This window comes from Canis lupus, chromosome 16, assembly GCF_048164855.1.
Source record: "Canis lupus baileyi chromosome 16, mCanLup2.hap1, whole genome shotgun sequence".
NCBI classification, from domain to species: Eukaryota; Metazoa; Chordata; class Mammalia; order Carnivora; family Canidae; genus Canis; species Canis lupus.
In genome coordinates, this window is record NC_132853.1 from 25,913,719 (window position 1) to 25,939,849 (window position 26,131).

General features: G+C 44.3%; 1 protein-coding gene, 2 long non-coding RNA genes and 2 pseudogenes across 4 annotated transcripts in view; 2 read left to right on the top strand and 3 right to left on the bottom strand.

The window, feature by feature from the left end:
- The window catches only part of LOC140606368 (uncharacterized), a 35,480-nt gene extending 16,131 nt beyond the window's left edge, over positions 1-19,349 (bottom strand). The window contains exons 1-3 of the long non-coding RNA XR_012008699.1: positions 19,026-19,349; positions 14,225-14,343; positions 12,749-12,789 (exon numbers count right to left, since the gene is read on the bottom strand). This is a non-coding gene — a long non-coding RNA (uncharacterized lncRNA). The remainder of the gene's footprint in view (positions 1-12,748; positions 12,790-14,224; positions 14,344-19,025) is intronic.
- Positions 10,448-10,964, bottom strand: LOC140606367 (prefoldin subunit 6-like; annotated as a pseudogene).
- Positions 16,413-18,890, bottom strand: LOC140605616 (high mobility group protein B1 pseudogene; annotated as a pseudogene).
- Positions 19,143-24,307, top strand: LOC140606370 (uncharacterized). The gene is made up of 3 exons (XR_012008703.1): positions 19,143-19,457; positions 20,234-20,405; positions 24,143-24,307. It is a non-coding gene; the product is annotated as an uncharacterized lncRNA (long non-coding RNA).
- Positions 24,308-25,354: 1,047 nt separating this feature from the next.
- The window catches only part of TBX4 (T-box transcription factor 4), a 35,937-nt gene continuing 35,160 nt past the window's right edge, over positions 25,355-26,131 (top strand). The window contains exon 1 of one of the 2 annotated variants that reach the window (XM_072779654.1): positions 25,355-25,451. The gene's annotated coding sequence lies outside the window, so the exon portion shown is untranslated. The remainder of the gene's footprint in view (positions 25,452-26,131) is intronic. The other variant, XM_072779655.1, reaches the window with a different exon arrangement.

Genomic DNA, 26,131 nt, shown 5'->3' on the forward strand with positions numbered 1-26,131 from the left:
ACTGGATGTGAGAGATGTTTGACAGGAAAAGATGTTGGCTTTTCCCATGCCAGGAATGAGGGACAGAGCATTCCAGCTGCAGAGCTGACCCAGTGGGTCTTTTCTGGCCTCACTTCAGCTAGCCTCCAGGCACATTAGTCAGGAATCCTTCTGTGGCAGGGGATAGAAATCCAGTTCAAACTGAAGAGAAGGAGCAGTTCACTGGAGCACATGGCAGAGAGGGAGCAGCAGGTCTTCAGAATGCTGGCGGCCAGACTCAACTGTCCTGGGCTCTCCCACTCTTTGCATGTCAGTGTCATTCTCTCCTATCACAAATGGGCTTCTTCATGGGACAGGGAGCTTGGCCATGGAAATCAGCTTAGTGACCCTGCTGCTGCCCTCAGAACAGCCCAGAGAAACAGTTTGACTGGCCCAGCTGGGATCACATGCTCACTTCCTGCATACACCCGCACAAACAATCCATTCCCATCTGCCTCTGTTGTCAGTATGGTTACACCAGAAAAGCAGGCAGGCTTGTTAGTCTCTCACACAATGTCTGCTAGGTGCCAGGTACTCTGCAATGTGATTTCTTTTAATCCACACAACTGCCCTGCAGAAAGATATACTGGTCAGGGTGTTTTTGGCTCCTACTGACTGAAGCCTAGTTCAAATTAGCTTAAGCCAAAAAAGATATTTATTGCTCACAGAACTGATAAAAACAGGAATGGACTTTACACATAGCTGGATCTAGACTGGAGTCAGATTAGTGTAGGCTTTCTCTCATTAGCTCCTGCTCTTTTTTTTTTAAGTTTATGTATTTATTTAAGATTTTTTTATTCATTTGGGAGAGAGAGAGAGCAAGCGCACAAGCAGGGGAATTGGGAGAGAAACAAGCAGGTTCCCTACTGAGCAGGGAGCCCTATGTGAGGCTTGATCCCAGGACCCTGGGATCATGACCTGAGCTGAAGGCAGATGCTTAACCGACTGAGCCACCCAGGTGCCCAGTTTATTTATTTTTTTAAGTAATCTTAAAACATCCAGTGTGGCACTAGAACTCACAACCCCAAGATCAAGAGACACACGCTCTACCTTTTTTTTTTTTTTTTTTGGACACATGCTCTTCCAACTGAGCCAGCCCCTCATTAGCTCCAGCATTTTTAATTTTTTTTTAAATTTTTATTTATTTATGATAGTCACAGAGAGAGAGAGAGGCAGAGACACAGGCAGAGGGAGAAGCAGGCTCCATGCACCGGGAGCCCGACGTGGGATTCGATCCCGGGTCTCCAGGATCGCGCCCTGGGCCAAAGGCAGGCGCCAAACCGCTGCGCCACCCAGGGATCCCAATTTTTTTTTTTTTTTAAGTAAGCTCCATGCCTAATATGAGGCTGGAACTCAGGACCCTGAGATCAAGAGCCATATGCTCTACCAGCTGAACCAGCCATGCCCCTTAGCTCCAGCTCTTAAACTGACTACCTTCTGTATTGGCTCAGACACCTTCTGCCTGCACAGCTGGAAAGATGTCCAAGGGATCCCAAGCCCAGATGCCTTTACAGCCCTCAGTACCAGGGGAAGAGAGCAGCCCGCTCTCCATGTATAGAGCAAACTACATGGGGAGACTCTGACTGGCTCCTATGAAGGTCACATATCTATTCAGTGGACAGAGGAAAGGCAACTCTAACTGGCCAGGCTAGGTCAGATGCTCCAGAAGATAGGATAGACCTATGGGCAGTGGTGCCACCAGGACTGGGAATGAGCAAACAGGTTGTATATGGCTGGCTATCGCTGGTATAATTTTCCTATTGTACAAATTAGGAAACTGAGACATGGGGAGATTAGGAAACTTGCCAGGGCTGTGTATGCTAGAGACTCAGCTGCGATTCAAACCTATGTTTGTCTGCTCTTTCCAGAACTTTACCCTGGCCCCCTTTTTTTAAAAAAAAAAAAAAAGATTTTATTGTGCAGCCTGGGTGGCTCAGCGGTTTAGCGCCACCTTCAGCCCAGGGAGTGATCCTGGAGACCCTGGATCCAGTCCCACGTCAAGCTTCCTGCATGGAGCCTGCTTCTCCCTGTGCCTGTGTCTCTGCCTCTCTCTGTCTCTCTCTCTCTGCCTCTCATGAATAAATAAATAAAATCTTTTTTAAAAAATAAATAAGATTTTATTTTTATTTATTTATTTGGCAGCGGTGAGCAGAAGGAGAAGGAGAGAGAATCTCCACACTAAGTATAGAGCCTGACACGGGGATCAATCTCACAACCCTGATATCATGACCTGAGCTGAAACCAAGGTAGCATGCTTAACTGCCTGAGCCATCCAGGTGCCACTGCCCCTTTTAAAGTGATATTGAAACATCACCTGAACAAGTAGATTCTTGTTGACAGCCATGTTGTTCCCAGCACCCATTGCAGCAGCTGTCATAGAGAGGATGCTTTGGGAAGAAGGAGTGGCCACACTCAGATTAATTTTTTTACAAGCTCTGCTCCATGATTGAAAGAGTCTCTCAGGTCATTAACTGAATGCCATACTGAATCAATAATCCATCACCTGGCCTCTGTTTGGGCATTTCCCATGACAGGGAACTCACCACCTCCCAAGGCAGGCAGCTTATTCCAGATTTGAACTGGTGTAATGGTTAAAAACATTGCCAATGGTTAGAAACCAAGCAGTTTGGGCTGGCTCCTGATCATTTGTCTTCATATAACTGTAGGAAATCTCTCTCTTTTTTTAATTTTATTTATTTATTCATGAGAGACACAGAGAGAGACAGAGAGGCAGAGACACAGGCACAGAGACTCAACAACAGAGATAAACAACCATGCAGGGAACTCGATGTGGGATTTGATCCTGGGTCTCCAGGATCACACCCCGGGCCAAAGGCGGTGCTAAACCACTGGGCCACCGGGACTGCCTGTAGGAAATCTTTTGCATTATAAGTGAAAGAGTAAACAGAAAGGCAGAGGGAGAGCCATCCAAATACTTGAAAGTTGTCATGCATCCCTTCCTTTAACCTACCCAGTCATCTCTCCAATTTCCTTAAGTGCTCTCTACTAATGAAAACATTAGTAAGAATATAATAATAATAATAATAATAATAATAATAATAATAATAGGGGTACCTGGGTGACTCAGTTGGTTAAGTGTCTGCCTTTGGCTCAGGTCATGATCTAAGGGTCTTGGGATCAGGCACATGTCTGGTGACCTCTCCTTCTGCCCCTTCTTCCTGCTCATGCTCTCTCTCTCTCTCAAATAAATAAATAAATAATCTTTAAAAAAATAGCAAATTATTCTATCCCTGGGGACAGCATCTATGGTCTCAAGAGCCCTCTAGAAAAATGTGGGCCTCAGTGGGTAGAGTACAGAACACAGGGCTTCTCTCCTCCTGCACTGGTTTAAATAGAACCCAACATCACCTGTTTTGGGTAGCCATGAAGCACTGTTGGCTTAAATTGGTTATTTGGGGTACTATAGGGTCTGCTGTTTAGCCACATTGCTTCCCCATTGTGGAGAGGTGACACTAATATTGTTTTTAATCAGAAGTGGTGGGTCAGGGGCCCCTGACTGGCTCAGTTGGTTAAGTGACTCTTGATTTTGGCTCAGGTCATGATCTCAGGGTTGTGAGATCAAGCCCCACATCAGACTCTGTGCTGGGCATGGAGCCTGCTTGAGATTCTCTCCCTCTCCCTGCTCCCTCGGCCCTTCCCCCTGCCTCCTCTCCCTCTCTAAAGGAAAAAAAAGTGATAGGTCAATGGTGGGTTTGTGGTTTTTTTTTTTTTTTTTTTTTTTTTGCAGAAATGAAAAAACCCATTTTAAAATAAATTTATATAAAAAAAAATAAAATACAATAAATTTATATAGAATTTCAAGGAACCCTAAACAGCCAAAGCAATCTGAAAAAAGAAGACGACTCATGCTTCCCAATTCCAAAATATGCTACAAAATTACAGTGATTAAAACAGTGGTATTGGCATTAGGATAGATGTATAGAAAATTGGAGTAGAATTGAGAGCCCCAAAATAAAATAAACCTTCATGTTTGTGGTCAATTGATTTTCCACAGCAGTGTTGAAACTATTCAATAGGGGAAAAGGACAGTCTTTTTGACAAATGGGGCTGTAAAAACTGGATATCAACATGCAAATAATGAAGTTAGACTTTTACATCATAGTGTATATAAAAATTACTCAAAATAGATCAAAGACCTAAATTAAAGAGCTAAAACTATAAAACTCTTAGAAGAAATCATGGGGGGAAATGAAATCTTCATGACCTTAGATTTAGCAATGGTTTGTTCAATATGATACCAAAGCACAAGTGACAAAATAAAAAAATAAATAATCGAACTTCACCAAGTTAAATACTTTCGTGCATCAAAAGACACCATCAAGAGAGTGAAAAAGGAACCAACAGAATGGGAAATATCTTCCAAATCACATATCTGAGAAGGGCTTAATATTCAGAACATATACAGAACTCCTATAACTCAACAACAGAGATAAACAACCAATTAAAAAATGGGCAAAGGATCATGAATATATAGTTCTCCAAAGAATATATACAAATAATAAAAAGCACATGGAAAAAAAGCACTCAACATTATTAATCACTAGGGAAATGCCAATCAAAATCATAATTAGATACTATTTAATACCCACTAGGATGGCTAGAATTAAAAGAAAACAAAACTAAGTGTTGGCAAGGATGAGGAGAAATAAGAATGCTTGCATATCCTGTTGGGAATCTAAAATGGTGTAGCCACTGTATAAAACAGTTTGACAGTCTCTCAAAAAGCTAAAAAAGAATTACCTTATGATCCAGGAATTCTACTCTTGGGTATGTACCTCTAAGAATTGAAAAGAGGGACTCAAACAGACACTTGTATACCCATGTTCATTACAACATTATTCACAAGAGTTGAAAGGTAAGTATAGCCTGAAGGTCCATCAACAGATGAATGTGTAAGTAAATTGTGGTCTGTATGTACAAGACAATATTATTCAGCCATAAAAAGAAATGAAATTCTGATGCCTGCTACAACGTGGATAAAACTTCAAGACATTATGCTAAGTGAAATAAGCTAAATACCAAGAGACAAATACTGTATGATTTCATTCATATAGGATATCTAGAATAGGAAAATTCTTTTTTTTTTTTTTTAAAGATTTATCTATTTATCCATGAGAGACACAGACACAGGCAGAGGGAGAAGCAGGCTCCATGCAGGGAGTCCGACACAGGACTCGATCCGGGGACTCCAGGATCACTCCCCAAGCTGAAGGCAGGCGTTAAACCACTGAGCCACCCAGGGATCCCCTAGAATAGGAAAATTCTGAGAGAGAGAAAGTAGACTAGAGGTTACCAGAGGCTGAGAGAAGAGGGAAATGAGGAATTGTTGCTTCCTAGGTGCAGTTTCTGTTTAGGATGATGAAAATGTTTTGGAAATAGATATTGCTGATGGTTGCACAAAATGTGAATGTACTTAATGTCACTGAACTGTACAATGAAAATTTATCAAAAATATAAATTTTACATCACATATGTTTTACCACAATTAAAAATTGTTTACATGATTAAAATGCAATTTTTATGTTGTATATATTTTACCCCAGTTAAAAAAAATAATGGGTTAACACTGCTGCAAGTTCATAAAATAACCTTTAACGTCAACTTCAAAATGGGTCCTCCTCTTGTGGGTGAAATTGACTAAAGTGCCTTTATTTCAGCTCCCATTTAATCCCTCAACCCAAGTAAAATGCACTAGGGAGGGAACAGATTACACAACCATACATGGTGATCATGTGCTCGATTTTATACTTAATTTCTGTTTCTGGTTGGTCAAAATCATGTTGGGTCTACATTTTGTTATCCAAAGTACTTCCCATCTCCCCCAGCTTTGTGATATCTACTGAACTGATACCATGCCATCTTCTACACTATTTATTGAAGCCCAAACTGGGCAGCACTTTGGGATGTTCCTCAGTAGAGACTTCCTACCACATTTGTACCGACCTGTCAACTCACACTCTCAGGGTATGACTGTCTAACTGTCACTCATCCTATCTGCCTGTAGGGTAACTCATCATCCTGCTGTGTTCTGCCTCCTTCCCAATCAATCTCCTCCACATTTTCCTTAAGATTTCTTAATAAGTAGATCAAAGGGTTTGCTGAACTCTAGAGACAGGGTATCTTTTTCATCTGCCACTCTGGACATCCTATTACAAAAGAAAATGAGATTATTTTGGCCTGCCTGGATCTTCAAAGAAACGGGATAATGCAGGGCAATGGTATTCCAACTTGTGCATGCATGAGGATCACCTGGAGGATGACTGCTAGGCTCTGCCCAAAGAGTTCAGATTCAGGAGGTCCGAGTGGGGCCTCAGCACCTGCATTTCTAGTAAGTTCCCAGTAATACTAAGGCTACTTATGTAGGGACCACATTTTGAGAACCACTAATGTATGGGGACAAGAGCAAATGCTTTTGACTCAGGTAGACTTTAACTTGTTTGAGTGTCAATTTCTTTGAAATCAAGGTAATAATCCCACCTCATGGTGGTAGCTATGAATTAAAGAGGGAATGCATAAAAACAACTTAGCTTGGTGCCTAGCACATGAGTGATCAATAAACATTGGCTCCTATTAATATGCCTAGTACTGAATTTGTGCTGGCTGCTTTTCTGAACTGTTCACAGGCCATTGCTGTATCATCCATCTGCACACTAGAGTTGGGGTTGGTCAGTTACTGGTCTCAGCTTTTCTTGGGTTCATATGGGTAGTGGGTAGGTTTCTTTTTTTTTTTTTTTTTTTAAGATTTGTTTATTAATTGAGAGAAAGCAGGTGAGATAGATAGAGAGAGAGAGTACTGAGTAGGGGGAGCAGCAGGGGGAAAGGGAGAAGCAGAGTCCACTGAGCAGGGAGCCTGATGTGGGGCTTGATCCCAGGACCCTGGGATCATGACCCGAGCTGAAGGCAGACACTTAAACCACTGAGCCACCCAGGCACAGTGGTAGGTTTCAAAATTGGTTACCTGAAGAAAGTAGGTTGATTCACTAAGGAAGAATGAAGCGAAAAGTACAAATCCTTCAAGTGGGTAGAGGGAACCCTAGTTGAAGGGGGAGGACCCCTCTATTCACTGTTTCTCTTCTGCTCCTTGGCTGGGTACTTGTGATGCTGTCAGTATCTTACTTTACAAAGTCCATTCATAGATATCAGGTCAAGAAGATGGCTGCCCAGTCTAGCCTGGCTCCCAGGGAGGGCAAACCTCTGCACCAGATGGATGGGACTCCCAAAGGAGCTCCCAGCTGCAGGCCAGCCTCACCCTGAACATCCTCATTCCTGTCACACATCAGATGCTGGGCTTCCTGCCTTACGCTTGAGATGTATGTTTCAAAAGTAAGATGTCACCTCAGCTTCTATTCCCAAGATTCTGTATTGGTTCCTGCCTGGTCCTTCTGCCTCATGGTGGTCCCCAGGCTCAAGGGTTGAAAAGGACTGGTGGACAGAGCCAGCCAGGCAGTAGATTGACATACCATCTCTCCCTCCTCCCCAGTCTACAGGCTTAGGCCTGGGAGGCCCCTCCCACTGCTTACACCCCCCACCCCAACTCTCCCAGGCCCTAAAAGATGTTCAAAATCTCCAAAAACCACAGGGGCAGAGCATGCTCTGGGATGTGCTTCTCCTCAATACCTGCTAAAATGATGCAATGGTTCTGGGGTCGGACTGCTTATTTGTTGCAACCATGGATATGTTAATGAAGCTCCTGGTACCATGCATGGTTTCCTCCTTTGTCAGATTGAAGCTAATGATCTTACCTGCCTCAGAATTGCTGAGAGGATTAAGTGGGATATTTTATGGCTAGTGTTTAGGACAGATCCTGACACATAGGAAACTCGTAATAATATTGACTTGTATTACTATTAGTTTTTGGGCTAAAGTTTTTTTTTTAAAACTACTGATATTTCGCCTTCTATGGTAGGTTCAATAATATCTCCTAAAGATATATTAAGTCCCATCCCCTCGTACCTGTGAATCTGATCTTATTTGGATAGGCTCAGTTAAGGATCTCAAGGTGACATCTTCCTGGGTTTAGAGAGGGCCCTAAATCTAATGACTGGTGTCCTTACAAGAGAAAGGACACAGAGAGAAACACAGGCAAGAAGGCCATATGAAGATTAGACTTATGCTGCCACAAGCCAAAGAACTGGAGCCACTCTGGAATGAGAAAGGAAAGATTCTCCTTTAGAATTTTCAGAGAGAGTGTGGGTCTACTGGCAACTTGATTCCCAACTCTGGTCTGCAGAAGTGTGAGAAGAAAAATGACTATAGTTTAAGCCACAAGTCTATGATGAGTTGTCATGGCAGCCCTGGGAAACAAATACATCTTTCTTTCTGATTGTTCAGAGGCCCTGCCCAGGCTCACATTTGGGTACATTTGGAAGGGTCTAGAACGGTCTGTTCACATTTCTCTCTCCTCCTAGAAGAAACTCCGACCTCTCAGGGAAATCTACCTTGGTGTTAAGTGAGAAAAAAAAGAGATAATTTAGCTAAAAAATATTTACCTCTAAGCATTAAAAACTTTCCCTTACACACCTGCATTCCAAAGGAAGCCTTCTTGGAACGTGGGTCTGAAGATTTTCAAGGCGCTCTTGGTCTCCCTGGCTGGGCTGGCTTACTCTGCAGAAGCACTTCTGCCAAAATGCTGACCACACCAAAGGGTCATGAGAGCCTTCTTTGTCCTGCTTGGTCTGCAGTGCAGGCTTGGCACATCATTGTCCAAATAAATGTTTATTGACTTAAGGCATGAGGGAGGGGTTTTACATGTCGCCACTCCTGGCCACCTCTACCCTAGTCCTAGAAAATTCCATGAGAAGTAAAAACATGTCCATACACAGAGTTGTACACAAATGTCTAGAGAGGCTTTATTTACAATAGACAAATCTGGAAACAATACAAATGCCCATCAAAAGGTGACTGAATAAGCAAATTGTTCCATTTAATGGAATACCATTCAGCAGTAAAAAGGACTGATCTACCTACTGGTATAGACAAATCTCAAGGTTATAATGCTGAATGAAAAGAAGCCAGACACAAAAGAATATACAATTTATTCCATTTACATGTAATTCTAGAGAATGCAAATTAATCTATTTTGACAGGAAGAGCAGAAGTTACCTGGGGCTGGGCTGAAGGAGAGATTGGCTCCAAAGGGATAAGAGGGAACTTTTGAGGGAACTCTTACAGAAATGGAAATATTCTGCATCTTGATCGTGGTCATGGTTACATTGGTGCATGGTTATATGTTTGTCAGAACTCTTCAAATTTATAGTTTAAATGGGTTCAGTTTATTGTATGCAAATTATATCTCAGTAAAGTTGATTAAAAAGAAAACTCTAGGGGTGCCTGGGTGCCTCAGTCAATTAAGCAGACTTCTCTTGATTTCAGCTGGGGTCATGATCTTGGAGTCCTGGGACTGAGCCCCACATCACGCTTTGCACTCAACACGGAGTCTGCTGGAGGATTCTCTCCCTCTCCTTCTGCCCCTCCCCTCATTTGCAGTCAATCTCTCTCTCTCTCTCTCTCAAATAAATAAATAAACCTTGAAAAATAAAAAGAAAATTCTAAAAAAAAAAAAAAAAAAGAAAAAGAAAATTCTGTGAAGCCATGGACCCTAAGTACTACATCCTCTACTTTAATAAAAATAGGACATGCATTTGCATGTGGAGAAGTCTATTTGAGAACTTATTAGGACAGCAGATAAGGACTGAACACCAGTCCAGTGTGGGCACCTGGTTACCACTGGTAAGTCCATAAGGCAGGTTGTGCCCTCAGGAGGCCTAAGACTGAAACACAGCTTGCCAAGTTCTCAAAGAGAGACGAGCTAGGATGAAAAGGATGAGCCAAGAGCTAAGAATAAGAATTTGCATCCCACTTTCTTGCCTGAGATGCTTATTACAAGTGTTAAAAATGTCTGGACTCCATCCCTGACTTTCTCAGAATTGTTGAAAAGGCCTGGGAATATTTATTCTTAATAAATATCCCAGGTAAATCTTCACATCAGGTAAATTTAGAGAAAGTGCTTGACTGGATCTCCATTTCAGGCATAGGTGAGAAACACTATCCCTAGCCAATTATAGGACTTTAAACTAAAAGGACATATGAAGGGTAACCCACCTACCTATCTACCTCTGACCAATGAGAATCTGTCAGGGATGCCTGGGTAGTGCAGCCATTGAGTATCTGCTTTGGCTCAGGGTGTGATCCCAGAGTACCAGGATCAAGTCCCACATCAGGCTCCCTGCATGGAGTCTGCTTCTCCTTCTGCCTGTGTCTCTGCCTCTCTCTCTGTATCTCTCATGAATAAAAAAAATTTTTTTTTTTTTTTGGCTGGTCAGAAAACAGCCAGGGGTTTTCACATTTTATTAGCTACAGCATAGACCCTTGAGCTGCCTCATTCCCTTCCCCCCCCCCCCCCCCCCCCCCCCCGCCATGGGGTCAGGCCTTCCCAGAAGCCCCTGCCTTGGCTGCCTGGGCCCTCTGGAACTCCTGCTGCAGCTGAGCCAGGGTCTCCCTCTGTTGCTCTGACTGCCGCTCAAGGTCCCGGAGCTGGGATTCGTATCGCTTAATTTCAGCTGTGATATAGTCCAGCCTCTTCCCCACTGTGGCACGAGCCTCTCCCAGCTCCTGTTTGACCAGCACAGGACCCAGAAGTTTAAAGACCACGTTGGATCCATCTAGCAGGGCCAGCTCCTCCTTCACGATATTATTTTCTGTTAGCTGCGCCTCAAGCTTCTGTCTCCCCGACATGGATTTTACTCAAGTCCTTCTGTAGCTGCTGATATTTCTCCACTTCTCCCTGTAGCTTCTTCTGGATTAGCTCAGCCATGGCGGGGACGAAGGCCCGCGAGGAGTGGGAGCGGGCGCTGGGTCTCACTCTGGGAGGTACCTAAACTCCCCTTTCTGGCCCAGCGTTCTCGCTCTAAATATTTTTTTTTTTAAATTAGAAATTTAAAACTAGATTTATAGGTACCTGAGTGGCTTAGTTGGTTAAGTATCTGATTCTTGGTTTCAGCTCAGGTCACAATCTTTCTTTCTTTCTTTTTTTTTTATAAATTTATTTTTTATTGGTGTTCAATTTGCCAACATATAGAACAACACCCAGTGCTCATCCCGTCAAGTGCCCACCTCAATGCCCTTCACCCTCAGGTCACAATCTCAGGGTCATGAGATCAAGCCCCAGGTCAGGCTCTGTGCTCAGCAGGGAGTCTGCTTGAGATTCTCTCTCCTTACCCTTCCCCCATTTGTGCCTGTGTACTCATACACTCTCTCTCTAAAATAAATAAATAAATAAATAAATAAATAAATATTTTAAAAAGTTATTTATAAAGTAAATAAATAAAAAATAAAAGTAGATTTAAAACACTTTGAGAAGATAGAAATCCTCAATGATATCTCAAGGTTGCAAAATCACTTCAAAAGGCAGTGAAGTATAGTAGTCATACTTTCTGCCTGGATGTTAGAAAGAGACTCCTACTGACCATCAGTATAATCCTGGGGCTTTTATTCATCTTCTCTTGACTTCAGTCTTTTCATCTCTAAGAGGGGGATAATAATGATGGTATGTCAAAGGCAAACAGAAACCAGCCAGAGAAAGAGCTCCAAGTGGCCAGAACAGGAACATTTTGGGTGACAAAATAAATAACATAGAATTGGATTTTAACTCAAAGTATAAAATTAAAATATCCATGAGGTTGTATTGATAGAAATGACTGAATACATAAAACCCCAATTAAGGGGCATCTGACAAAATATCTGATTGGCACTCCTTAAAACTGTCACGGTCATCAAAAACAAGGAGAATTGGAGAAAGGGTTTTAGCCAAGAATGGCCTAAGGAGACTACATGTAATGTGATATCCTATATGAGATTCTGGAGCAGACAAAGGATATTAGGTTAAACCTAAGGAAATCTGAATAAAGTATGTATAGACCTTACTTAATAATAATGTACCAATATCAATCAATTTGTTGTGACAATGACACCATATTAATGCAAGATGTTAACAATAGGGGAAACTAGTGTGAGCAATATGGGAATTATATTACTATCTTTGCAGCTTTCCTTCAAATCTATTCTAAAATAAAAAGTTTATTTTATTTTTTTAAAAGATTTTATTTATTTATTTGAGAGAGAGACAAAGATAGCAACAAAGAGCATAAGCAGGGAGAAGAGGGAGAAGCAGACTCTCCACTGAGCAGGAAGCCAGATGTGGGGCTTGATCCGAGGACCCTGAGATTATGACCTGAGCCAAAGGCTGATGCTTAAACAACTGAATCACCCAGGCACCTCTATAAAGTTTATTTTTAAAATAATAGTGGATAATAGTGGGGGACCTGGGTGGCTTGGTCAGTTGAGGGCCCATCTCTTGGTTTCAGCTCAGCGGGGAGTCTGCTTCAAATTCTCTCTCTCCCTCTCTCTCTGCCCCTCCCCTGGCTCATGAGCATATATGTGTTCTCTCAAATAAATAAATAAATGAATAAATATTAAAGAAAAAGTGGATAATAGTGTTTATGTTATGTCGTTGCTTTCATAAGAGAACTTACATCAAGCATTTAGCATACTAGCATATGGTAAGTTTTTACAGTCAGCTGTTAATTATTATTGTTCTTATTTCTATTTTTCTTATTAAAACAGAAATACATACTCATTATAGAAAAATTTATATACAAACCAAATAAAGAAATAAGCCACAGAAAATGATGAAGAACATCCATAATCTTACCTTGTCTGAGACAACTACCAATCACAGCTGGCTGTGGGTCCCTGCAGATATAATTAATTGTTTGCAAAATTTCAATCATACCATACATACACAATATGGTAAGTGAAGTGGCCATAGTTTAATTAAATAACATTTCTGCTATTCCAACTCTTTGCTTGTATAAGTTGTCAAGAGCATAAGTAATGGGCTAAATATTAATTAGGGAAAAAAAAGAAAATCCTGAAAAATTATAAAAATTGCGGACCAGTGCTTAAATATACAAAAACAGTGTTCAATAGTTCATGAAAACAACCTTCATCTGAAAAGCCAATGACTCACTTTTCTAGATCTATTTTGTTTCATAATTTAAAAAATATATATTTTTTTAAGTAAAGAAAAAAAGAGGGATCCCTGGGTGGCGCAGCGGTTTGGCGCCTGCCTTTGGCCCAGGGCGCGATCCTGGAGACCCAGGATCGAATCCCACATCGGGCTCCCTGCATGGAGCCTGCTTCTCCCTCTGCCTATGTCTCTGCCTCTCTCTCTCTGTGTGACTATCATGAATAAATAAATAAAATCTTTAAAAAAAAAAAAAAAAAGTAAAGAAAAAAAGAAGGTAATCTGGCAAAATGTTGACAGTGGTTATCTCTTTTGTTTCCTTCACATCTGGCTGTGATTGCCAAATTCTCTACAAGGAGATATTTGACTCTAAAGCAGCAGAAGTAGAATCCAGGACAACAGGCAGGGCTGACTTCAGCCTCTCAGCTGGGCCCCTGTGCTGCTAAGTGAATCTGAGACAGACGCCCCCCCCCTCCCCACCCCCTGGGACAGGCCTCCTGGGTGGGTGAGGGCTCCAGTGGTATGTAGGGGCTTGCTGGCAAATTTTAGTAACCATGCAAAAGAGGGAAGGATGATAGAGAAGGCCAGCACTACTGCTCTTTCCAGAAGCCCAGGGAAACTAGAGTGTCTGTCTCTCTTATTTGGTGGCCCCTCCCCATTTACTAAAGCCAACTGATTTGATCCTCCTACAGGCTGGGAAGCAGGTAGACTCCTCTCCCCTGCACTTGATCTGCTCTTCCTAAGGTCCCCAGTGACCTCTAATTGCCTCCCTCCCCTAATCATTTACATCCCCTCCTTGACACCCTTGCCAGTATTTTACACTGCTGACCGCTCCCTTGCTCTGAAAAAGTTCTCTTTTTTGCCAGGATTGCACTCTGTCTTGGCCAACTCTAACTGACCCTTCTTAGGTTGCATGTCGGTTTCCTTTCTTCTTTTCCACATCCTCCAGACTCTCTTCTTGGTCTTCTTTTCTCTTTCTATGAATTCTCCCTTAGTGACCTCATCAACTACCAGTATAACCCCACCACCACCACCACCATGCCTCAATGTGTTCCAAATCTTCAGCTCTTGTATTTCCAACTTCAGTCTTGTCATGACTGGAACAAACCTCTGGCTGGCTTAAGCAGAGAGGGAATTTACTGGAAGGACAGATCCACTCACCAGCTTGAAGGAAAGGCTGAAGATCCAGGCTTACAAGTGACAGAGGCTGAGCAGTTCTGGGGAGCCAAGCAATGGGTGCAGGTGAATGAAGATGGAAGAATGTAGTATAAGAATGTTACCTGGGGAAAAAAAAAAAAGAATGTTACCTGGGGTCGCTGAGTGGCTCAGCTGATTGAGCATCTGCCTTTGGCTCAGGTCATGATCCCAGCATCCGGGATGGAGCCCTGCATCAGGCTCTCTGCTCAGTGGGGAGGCCGCTTCTGCCTCTCCTTCTTTCTGCCGCTCCCCTGCTTGTGCTCTCTCTGTCAAATGAATAAATAAAATCTTTAAAAAAAATGTTATGGACCACGCAGTGTTTCTTGAATGTTAAATGATACATACAGATAAGGAAGCTGAGGCCCAGAAAGGAAGATTAAACTCACATTTCTTCCTTCTTTCTGCCATTACGTTCAAGATTAGAATTCTGGGAAGAGAGCATCTAACATGGATGGACAGAGCCCCTTCACTGACAGTCACATCAAAATTCTCAATGGGAATGATTCTTTCCCCTAAAACTATCAACTTTTCTGAATGTAAAAAAAGCGGAGTGACCCAGGGAGTGAAAATTACAAATGTCTATCATATTCCTGCCCAGAAACAGCCTTAGCTTCTGCCCTGCCTCTTTCCTACTCCACTTCTCCTAAATACTCTATTAATCTCACTGCCTCCAAAAGCTGTCTCCCTGACGCCACTCTTCACCTCAAAATCTTCCCACCCTAGCCTGATCACTCCAGCCCTCTTCCCTCCTAAAAACCCTTTTGGCTTCCAATTGCCCTTAGATAGGGGTGTTTTTTTGGTTTTTTGTTTGTTTCTTTCTGTCTCAATTCAACTTTTATTGCCCTCATTATATGCAGGTGTATAGACAAAAGCTACTTATCAGCTAACTAAATGAAAAGATAAATACCTTAAATAATTCATGTGATCCAAAATAGACAAAAGCAAAAGACTATAGCTTCCCCTCAAGAAAAATTTCAGACCTATGTTTTAAAAATTTGTATTTACTTATAAGCATTCAGAATGTCAATAAAACAGGGGCACCTTTGGGGTAAATCCCCAGCAGTGCAATTGCTGGGTCGTAGGGCAGGTCTATTTTTAACTGTTTGAGGAACCTCCACACAGTTTTCCAGAGTGGCTGCACCAGTTCACATTCCCACCAACAGTGTATGAGGGTTCCCTTTTCTCCACATCCTCTCCAACATTTGTTGTTTCCTGCCTTGTTAATTTTCCCCATTCTCACTGGTGTGAGGTGGTATCTCATTGTGGTTTTGATTTGTATTTCCCTGATGGCAAGTGATGCAGAGCATTTTCTCATGTGCATGTTGGCCATGTCTATGTCTTCCTCTGTGAGATTTCTGTTCATGTCTTTTGCCCATTTCATGATTGGATTGTTTGTTTCTTTGGTGTTGAGTTTAAGAAGTTCTTTATAGATCTTGGAAACTAGCCCTTTATCTGAATGGATAAAGAAGATGTGGTTTATGTATACAATGGAATATTACTCAGCTATTAGAAATGACAAATACCCACCATTTGCTTCAACGTGGATGGAACTGGAGGGTATTATGCTGAGTGAAGTAAGCCAGTCGGAGAAGGACAAACATTATATGTTCTCATTCATTTGGGGAATATAAATAATAGTGAAAGGGAATATAAGGGAAGGGGGAAGAAATGTGTGAGAAATATCAGAAAGGGAGACAGAACGTAAAGACTGCTAACTCTGGGAAACGAACTAGGGGTGTTGGAAGGGGAGGAGGGAGGGGGGTGGGAGTGAATGTGTGACGGGCACTGGGGGTTATTCTGTATGTTAGTAAATTGAACACCAATAAAAAAAAAAAAAAAAAAAAAACAGGGGCACCTGGGTGACTCAGTTGGTTAAGCATCTACCTTAGGTTCAGGTCGTGATCCTGGGGTCCCGGGATGAAGTCCCGTGTCGGGCTTCTGGCTTAGTGGAGAATCTACTTCTCCTTCCCCCTCTGCCCCAACCTTGGCTTATGTTCTTTCTCTCCCAAATAAATAAATAAATAAATAAATAAATAAATAAATAAAATCTAAAAAAAAAATGAATGTCAACAAAACAGCTGCAACTTTTTTTTTTTTTTTGCAATTACAGAGTGAACAGAAAAACAATTATTTCATGTAAGTTGTGTGAGAATCAATGGAAGATGACAAAACTATCATCCCCATACATCTGATTTGGGCTGTGCACCAACAAGAACCTGCTTTAAATTTCCATGTCCATACTGCACCTACAAAGGTTAGTTAAAAATACAATGCGATAGGGTTAGTGAAAGACACATTTGGTAGTGTGTCAATTATTTAAAAAAAAGACACTGTACAATTTAAAAACAAATCTCACACAGCCTTACATTCCTTTTTTTTTTTTTTTTTTTTACTACATTAAAAGGAGTGAATTGGGTTCAGGGGAGTTAAATGCTTTCTGGACAAGAAAAAAAAAAAAAACTTCGCAAGAACCAACTTTTTCACCATGATCATCATCTTCCTCACCTTCTTTTTTTTCTTGCTTTGTTCAGCCCTAGACATCTCTTGTTTCTGCTGCATCAACTTCCCTGCAGCTTGGTATACAGCAATATCCTTCTCCTATTTTTCCTTCCACTTAGCAGCTTTTTTCTCACGAGGCTGCCTGTCATCTGCAGCGGTGTTATTTCAAGTCTCTTCCAGGTCCTTTGCAACATCATCAATGGACAGACCCAGACGTTCTCCTTTGACTTTTGGACGTTACTCAGAATAAAACAAGGTGAAGGCCAAAGAGTCCTCTTGGATACAATGGGATCCTTGAACTTTTCTATTATTTCTTCATTAGAAGCTACAGATACAGGTTTTCATGTCTCTTTCATAATGAGCCTTGTCAGTCTTTGCCATGTCCTCAAATTTTCCTTTCTCTTTAGAAGACATGTCTTCCCCTTCTCCGAGCACTACTTAGAAAACTTTGAGAAGTTGGCTGAAGCATCTTCACACTTCATCTTGTGCCCCAGCCAGCAAGTTAGCAGAAGGAATGCACATGATGAAGTTCTGCCTCTCAGGATCCTTCTTAGGATCTCCTTTGCCCATGTTTATTTTTCCTCATTAAGGCTCAGAGGTACCCAGTCAGTGCCTGTCTGGCTCTCAAGTGCCCTGGTGCTATTTCTGTGGAACTCAATGTACTGCAATGGCTGTCTAGATAAAGTTGTTAACACAGTTTAGAAGCCCCTTCCCAAACTCTACCTTCCCACAAAGCTTCATTTTCTACCACTGCAGCCCTACTGCTCCTCAAACATGTCCTCTGTGCCTTCCTCCAGGTTCTTCCCTTTTCCTGAAATATCTTTGTCACATTCTCCCTCAGGATCACATACATATTCATCTTTAAAAGATGGGTTCAGATGTATCTGCTCATGGAACCTTCCTCAACGAGGCAGGATAAGTTGGTACCTCCCTCTTTCATACTCTCATCATACCCAATATGGACTTAGATTACAGCCCTGAGCACATTTTATTACTGCATGCGTTTACAAGTCTGTCTGTCTCCCACACTAGTTTGGGAGCTCCCCTCAAGTAGGGCCTGGGTTTTCCTCTGCTTCACTTCTCTAGCCCTTAGCACTGTGCCTACCATGTAGTGTTCGGTGAATCTTAAATGAACTAGACAGATAAGAAAAGTGAAGCCCAAAAAGGTTAAGTCACACACCTATAATAAGGAACCAATCTGATGGAAATGAATTTGGAGAAAGAGATGGGATACATCAGAGGGTGCTTTTAATAGTTTAGGCAGTTGCTGAGGATCACCCCCCTTCCTACCCGCACCCACATACAAGCTGGTAACCACCTATTTATTCCCTTGAGAAATTTCCCTTTGGGAAAATTGGGCCCAAATTCAAATAGGAGAGATTTAAGTTAAAGAAGAGTAAGGCCTTCTTGTTCCTAGGTTCTTGTAGACAAAAAAGTGAGCTGACTCAGAATGCATGGTCTTGGCCTCTGGGGGCTTTTAAAAACAAGAGAGGCTTTATCAGGAGGACCAAGTTCCAAGTCCTGTTAGAGGTAGACAAATGGCCAAGCTGACGGCTGAAGAGTCTGCCTCTTGAGGAGGCCCATGAGGAGCAAAGGAACCAGCCAGAGAACTCCAGTGTCTCCAACCATGTTCCCATTGAGCTCAAGGATGTTTGGGGGAGGGGAGACGGATGAGGGAGCCCCTGCTAATTAAGCCTCTACCCATGAGCGAATGTGAGGCTAATAAGGCGGCCCCATTCCAGGGCACCTCCACACCAAGCCAGCCGGTCTGCCTGTTTATTGCCCGTATGGAGATCATTAATGCCTCCTGACACTGGGGTCACTCCCGGGGTCAATCCCTGAGCCCGTTCTGCAAAACAAGGGGAAATGAACTTCCCAGCACATGTGGCTCAGGCTTGGCGGGGAGGGGGACTCCCGTCACCCCACACCTCAGCTCTGGGAGAGATCAGCACCCCAGGCTGTCAGACCCCCCAACACAATCCCCTCTGCCCAAGCTGGACTCTGGGGAAGGGGTCCTGGGGAAGGGTGAAGGGGAGCCATCGTCTGGGCCAGGGACAACCCCCACTGAGGTTGTCCCAGCCCACAGACGGACACTAATCCCCTGGCGACGGGCTGGGGTGGTGTCTGGGAGCTGCAGCTGCAGCTCGACAGGGGCCAGGCCCCGGCCGCAGGTGGCGGGAAGGCGCAGGTCGCGGCCACGTGGGCTGGAGCGGCGGCCTCACCCCACCCTCACCCACTTCCCCAGGGCTGACTGGGGCCCCCTTACCCCTCCGGATCCAAGATGGCGGAGAGGGGCGGGGTTCCGGGCCAAGCAAAGCTGCGATTGGTGAAGCCCAGGCCTCTTGCACTGAAGGACGGCCTCAGTAGCCACTCAGGGAGCTCCCGGAGGTGGCGGTGGGCAGTGAGCGGCTTCACCTCGCACTTCAGCAACCGAGGCGGCCGCACAGATGCGTCTCTCCCAGCCTGGGAAGGGCCAGGTTGGGAACGAGGAACGCCGAGATGGTCCTCTAGGCAAATGCATAGCAGTCTGAGGCCTCCTCCTCCTCCGTAATGATCAGAACTGGGAATCAGCCCCTACAGAAGATGTCGAGGAAACCCCCCAACTAGCTTGGAGGAAATCAATAGGATTATGACGTCAATGCCATAGCAGGCTGAATGACAGTTACCAGATAAATGATCTCAGGAGGACAAGGCTGAGGTTAAATGAGGCCCAATAAATAAAGGGACGTGTTCAAAGGAGGAACTTTAGAAAATGCAGGGACATGGGGGTTGACCCTAGGGACCCTCCCTCCCCTCCCCTCTGGGGTCGGCTGAATTCTGGGGGAGCCACAGGTTTGGGCCCTGTCAACCAGGAACTCAGACTGGGGTCTGTGCCTGTTCAGCGCCAGTGTGGCATAGCTCTTAGGCTCAGGGCTCCTTGGACAGCTCCATCCACCCAGCTTTGGTGGCTGAAATGAGGGGATGGCAACTCAGACTGTGAAGGTCTGACCAGTTAACAGAGCCCCAGAATGCCTCTGATTCTTTAGAGACATAGAATGGACCATGCAGCAAGAGGGGTTGAAGCTAGCTGTTAGGAGGCACTTCCCAGACATTAGATAGATGAAGGGAGCTTATGGATCTTGGAGGCAAGGAAAAAGGCCTGTCACAGAGGATTTTATTCCAGAAGAATGCACATTTATCCTTATTCCCATTTGTGCCTGATTTAGTGAACATTGTTTTTTTTTTTGGCCAACAGTGGTGTTAGCAGCTAAAAGGGGCCATCAACACCATCTTTGCATAAGAAAAGCTGTGGTAGAGTCTGTATACAGTGCTCTCCATTCTACCTCCAGTGTGTCCTGGTGAATGAGCAGCCCACTTCCATGAGTTCTCCTGACTCTTCCAGTGGCCAGCTTGGTGAGGGTCAGTGGGGAGACAGAGCATGATGTTCCTGGGACCATGAAGGATGTACTATGTCCTATTTTTTTTTTTAAGTAGGCTTCACTCCCAGCGTGGACCCCATTGTGGGGCTTGAACTCATGACCCCGAGATCAAGACCTTAGCTGAGATCAATGGTTGGACACCTAACCAATTAAGCCACCCAGATTCCCCTGTACTATGTCTTTCTTTTGGGAGTCTGAAGAGAAATGACTAAGTCTTTGGTCTTTAGGTAGGTATTTTAATTTTTAGAAAATGAACAATAATGGTAAAGATCTTGGGTTCTGGAATCTTAGAGGTCCCATGAGTCTTTTCTAACTGTGAGACCTTGGGGAAGTCCTGTTTACAATAATGACAATAGTGTTATTATGTGTCAGGCAGTATTTTCACTCTTACAGCAACACTGTAGGGGGGGTACTATTATCCTTGTTTAACAAATGAAATGGGCTTAGTTAGGTTAAATGATCATAGAGCAGTATATTTAAAAGCATGGACACTGGAGTTCCAGACTAATTGGGTTCAAATCCTGACTTTGTTTCCTGGTTGTATGACTTTAGGTGTGTTACCCAATTTCTTCATCTATGAAATGAGAATCATTATAGTACTCACCTGATAATTTGGCAAGGTTGAAATAAGGGTAAGCACATAAAAAACTCTTAGAATCCTGCCAGGCACATTGTAGGTGCTCAATAAACATTAGCTATTGGGATGCCTGGGTGGGTCAGTCAGTTGAATGTCTGCCTTCAGCTGGGATCATGATTCTGGGGTCCTAGGATCGAGTCCTACATCCGCCCCTTGCTCAGTGGGGAGCCTGCCTCCCTGTGTCTTGTGCTCTCTTTCTGACAAATAAATATATAAAATATTAAAAATAAAAAATGTTAGCTATTATGAGCCCTCCAAGTACTTTTATCTATGTGATATCACTTCATCCTTTCTAGTATCCTTTGAGATGGCTGTTATTAAATTCATTTTACAGATGAGGAAACAGGCTTTAAATTGATCATATTCTAGGTCCCTCTGTAAATGCATTTTACAGATGAGGAAACAGGCTTTAAATTGATCACATTCAGGTCCCTCCCTACCGAGGACCTGAATTCAGGTTTTTTAACTTAAAATTCCAAGGACTTTCTGATAGCTCACATACTCTTTCATTCTTAGAGAGTCCTAGTTTGTTCCAGCTCCTCATTCAAAAAAACCCTCTGAGGACCCAGTTTTGGACAGTTTGTGCTTAGGAAGAATAGAGGAGAGAAAGAGAAGGAAAGAAAAGATGGGATGTTGGATAGTGAAATACATTCTTTGACTTAGGCATATTTTTACCCAACCAACCCTAGTCGATATACCCTCCTCTGACAGATAGTAAAATGAGTATTTCAGAGAAGTCCTATTGGAGGAAATGGAAAGAAGTGCAGCAGGGCAGGAGCAGGTAGAGTGATGGAAAGTCTGACCTGCAGACAGTCCACCTATGGATAAGGACTCTGGAACAAAAGGCCTGGATTGCTAGCCCTGACTGCAAAACCCAGATTTGATCATTCATTCCTTATCTCTGTAGTGTCTCAGCTGAGAGTTCTAGGAAGTACTCACCTGGTAAATCACTGCCTCCATCCTTGGGCCTGCGGGGGCTCAAAGCAGCCTAGTCTTCAGTTTCTTCTCACTGGAAGTTTCCTATTTCTCTTTGTGGGGGAATGCCTGTGAGGCCAGGGTGAGAGGTCAGGTGAGCAGAATTGCACCTGGGGTACAAGGGGAAGCACCTGCAGCAGCTGCCACCTACTACCCATTCCTGTTGCTCAATCCTCCAATTTCCAGAATGAGCTCAAGCCCCTGCTCCCACCCCAGTTATCCTGAGCTTGGTTAATCCTAAGGGGATGTGGCCAGAAAACCTAGAACCAAGATTTGGGGCTACTGGGTGACAATAAAGCCGCAGGAGACAAGTGAATTCCTTGCTGCCTCGCCCATCCTCTCCCTTTGGGGGACTTAATAAGGACCCCAGGGCTTAGGTAGCAACACACACAAAGTAACATGGCTGGGAAAGGGGTGTAGGGGGAGAGATTTGGCGTCCTGAATTTGATGTCAAAGATACGTGCAAATGCACAAGGATACACACAGACATTCAGATATGTAGCTTTCTTTATGGAGTTGGGACCTTTACACACCTCTGGAGTGTATTTGGCTATAAGTAACAGAGACCTATACTAACAATGATGTCAAGAAATAGGTTTATTTTTCTCACGTTACAAGAAGCAGTCTGGCACTGGTTTACCTCCTCATTGATGCCATCAGGCTCTTTTTGTTCTGATATCCTTTTGTTCTGATATATTGGCCTTTGTCCTTGCATCAGGGTCTCTAGAGGGTGAGAATTCCAGATATCTCATCCATAGAAGGAAAGAAGATTGTCTTCTCCTTTATCAATAAACCAAAATATTCCCTCCTGACCTTCCCGCCAGTCTTTGGCTTAGGTTTGTTGGTCAACATTGGGTCACATGACCACTCCTACCTACAAGGGAGACTAGGGAAGCAAGGGAGACATTTCCATGATTTGCCTACAGCAGTGATTTTCAACTTTGATCCTGTCGTTAGAGATTCTAACTCAGTTTGTCTGGGGTGGGTCTGGACATTGGTATTTATGAAATACTCCAAAAACCTAGGTTTTAAAAAAATCTGTAATTTGCTTTTCACCACACTATGGTGCCAGCTCAAGTAGTCATCTTCAACAAAACCTCCCCTCACCTCTGAGCAAGCCACTTCATTTGCACCAACTGGGATTCTTCAGTTTATCCTGTAGCCCCTGCTCCCTTGGGGTTGATTATTTGGGTGATTAATTAGTAAGTTTGCAGGTCATTCATTAGTGAATTTGTGGTTAGTAACTGGTTAGTCAATCAGTTGACTAATAGAACTAATAAACTACCCAATTAGTCAGCCTTTCCTTTTTATGTGTCTGGCACATAGTAATAAGCACTTGATAAATATTACTTTGGATGAATGAATCCATAAAATGGAGATATAATGGATATAATACAGCATCAGATGAGATAGTAGCTGTGAAACCACTTTGTAAATAGTTAGACACTGTACAGACATACAAATAAAAATTGACAGGAGAAACTACTTTAAAAGTTGGGGGGGGGGGCGGTGCCTGGGTGGGGATCGGTTAAGTGGCTATGTTTGGCTCAGGTCATGATCTCAGGGTCTTGAGATTGAGCCCCATATCCTCAGGGCTCTCTGCTCAGCGGGGAGTCTGCTTCTCCCACTGACTCTCCCTCTGTGCTCTCTCTCTCTCTCTCTCAAATAAAAAAAATCTTAAAAAAAACCCAAATAAATAAAAAATCTTACTTGTGTTTTTATTAACTTATTTTGGTTATAAATCATCTCAAGCCTTTTTAGAACAGAGGTAGAATAAAACAAATTTTAGGAATACGTGGAACATCTTAACTACCTAACATATGCTAGGAATTTACATGTATTAACTTTGCCAAACCTCACAATAAGCTATTAGGTTGGTGTGATTATCTCCATTTTTTAAAAAGATTTTATTTATTTATTCATGAGAGACACAGAGAGAGAGAGAGAGAGGCAGAGACACAGGCAGAGGGAGGAGCAGGCTCCATTCAGGGAGCCCCACGTGGGACTCAGTGCCGGGTCTCCAGAATCAGGCCCTGGGCTGAAGGCGACGTTAAACCGCTGAGCCACCCGGCCTGCCCTGATTATCTCCATTTTATTTAAGTGTTAAGGGGCTTGCCCAAGATCACACAGCTGCTAAACGAGCCAGGATTTAGAGCCAGATTTTAAAACCAAGGTAAGCCTGACACCAAACCAGAGGGCTTCCCCCAAGCCAACCCAAGCTTGTGTGATAGATGGTCAACTATTTGCTTAGCTGGTTGAGAAGAGTTTGTACTTTGAACTCCTCAAATCCATTTTGGGAAAAACAACAACACCAACAACAAACCACCACCGGTCTTTTTCTTTTCTCCACAGGCCATTTATTAACAAGTACTACACTTTTTTATGATTTTAAGTACCACTAAGAAGAAACAATACGAATTAAACTACAACATTGCAATGAATTAAACTACCATTGATTCTAAGATGCATCCCAATTTCAGAGATGTCAAAATGTGAAAAAAAAATGTGTGTGTGAGAATCAAGGAAACAAAGAATTCCATCCTACTAATGGAGAATGTGTATATCTAACTTCCTTTTCTCTCTTAGTTGCTGGCTGGTTTGCCCCTTCCTTTTCATCGCCAAACCCTTGCCTGTCCTTCCTGTATCTCATTTCTCCTAGTTGATACTGATTCGGAGTATCTCCCGTGAGTCTCCAGAAAGCCTTGCACTTATAGAAAGTCTCCACTCTAGTTTCTTTAAAGAGCAACTCTAGGTGGTTTCATTATGAACTTCTTCCAATGGTTGTCAACAAATTCTTTCCAGAATCTGGCCTAAGTGTAGTCTTCTCATGGTACCTGATGATTCACTGCCCTCCCTGTTCACCATCCCACACAGTAGTTGGTTGGTTAGTCTGTACACTATTTATTTGCAAGGGATTTCCCTACAGGCTGTTGGAGAGGGCATGGGAGGGGGCTTGGGAGCAGAAGCTGAGACGTGTCATCCAGTTCTCCCTAACACGGGAAACATGACTCCCCAGGCGTCTCTGAAACACCAGGGCCTTTCCTTTCTCCACTCCAGGAGAAGGCAGGATTGGAGGAGGATTAAGCTTCTCTATCCCTTAGACCTTACCTCCCCCTCCTGGTTTGAGACTCCATGAGACAAATTGTGAGGGGAAGATGGAGTAACAGAATCTGATTCTTGAGCAGTGGGCCCACTGTGGGGATGGGTTCCAGGCTCCTGAAAGCAGCAGTTGGCTTTCCAGAGTTGGTGTTTTGCTTCTACCTTTGAGTGCAGGGGTAGTGGGGGAGGCACAGATGCTGGCTTTCCATTCCCAGTATTAGAAAGGGGACAGATCCATCCAGGGAAGGAATTTCCCGGCCCTGTTCCCTTCAATCTGATTTTGAGGTAAAAGTCTGGAAAGGAACAGGGGCTGGTTGGAACTGTTGAAGACACCAGCGGAGGGAGGGATGCAGCCCAGGCTGAGGACCAAGGGACTAATCTGGGAATCCTGTTGACAGGGGACTCTGGGGCCTGTGGGATGGGCAGGCAGACCTAGCCTTGCCTCAGTATTCTGGGCATGTGACAGGCTGTGAGGCTTGGACGTGGGCTAAGGTCCACATGGATCTGTCTGCCTGTGGAGCCGAAGGGTCCTGTGGCGAGGTACAGACATAGAGAAAGAGAGGTAAGTGGAGACAGAGGGAGTGGAGAGTCAGAGGCTGGGCAGGGAGGTCTAGGCAGTGAGGGGGCCTCACTTTCTGAGGCACAGAGGCCGGCTAGCTCCCTGCGCAGTGGTCTGAGCTTCCTAGACTGGAGCAGGCCCTGGACTTCCTCCTCAGCTTTCTGGGATCTTGAGGCTGCCGGCGGAGTCTTGGCCGTCGCCGCAGTTTCGCCCAGAGACTCTGCCAAGCCCTGGCACCTTGAAGCCGGGGGCCTCGGCTCGGATTCAGAGGCCGGCCCGGGACTTCCCCGCCGCCGCCGCTCCAGGCCCGGCCGCCTGGCCCGTGACCTCCGCGGCCGACTGCGAGGCGCGCCAGGCCGGGTCGGCGCCCGCTGCCCGCCAGGCCCGGGCCGCGCAGGGGCCGGAGAGCGGAGGGGCCGCGCCCTGGCCGTGGCGCCCGCGCCCGGAGCCCGCGCCCGGAGCCCGGGAGCAGGAGCGCGCAGGTCGGAGCGCGGAGGTGTGAGAATGTGTGAGGGGCATGGTCGGACGAGTGCGGGGCGGTGCGTGGGGCGCTGCGCTCCCGCCCCCGGGGCCGCGGGCTTGCCGAGCCGCCGCGTGCACGGCTGGGAGCGGGTCCCGGGCGGAGGTGTGCGCGGGCGCCGAGTCCGCGGCCGGGGCTCCGCGGAGGGCGGCTGTCTGCAAGT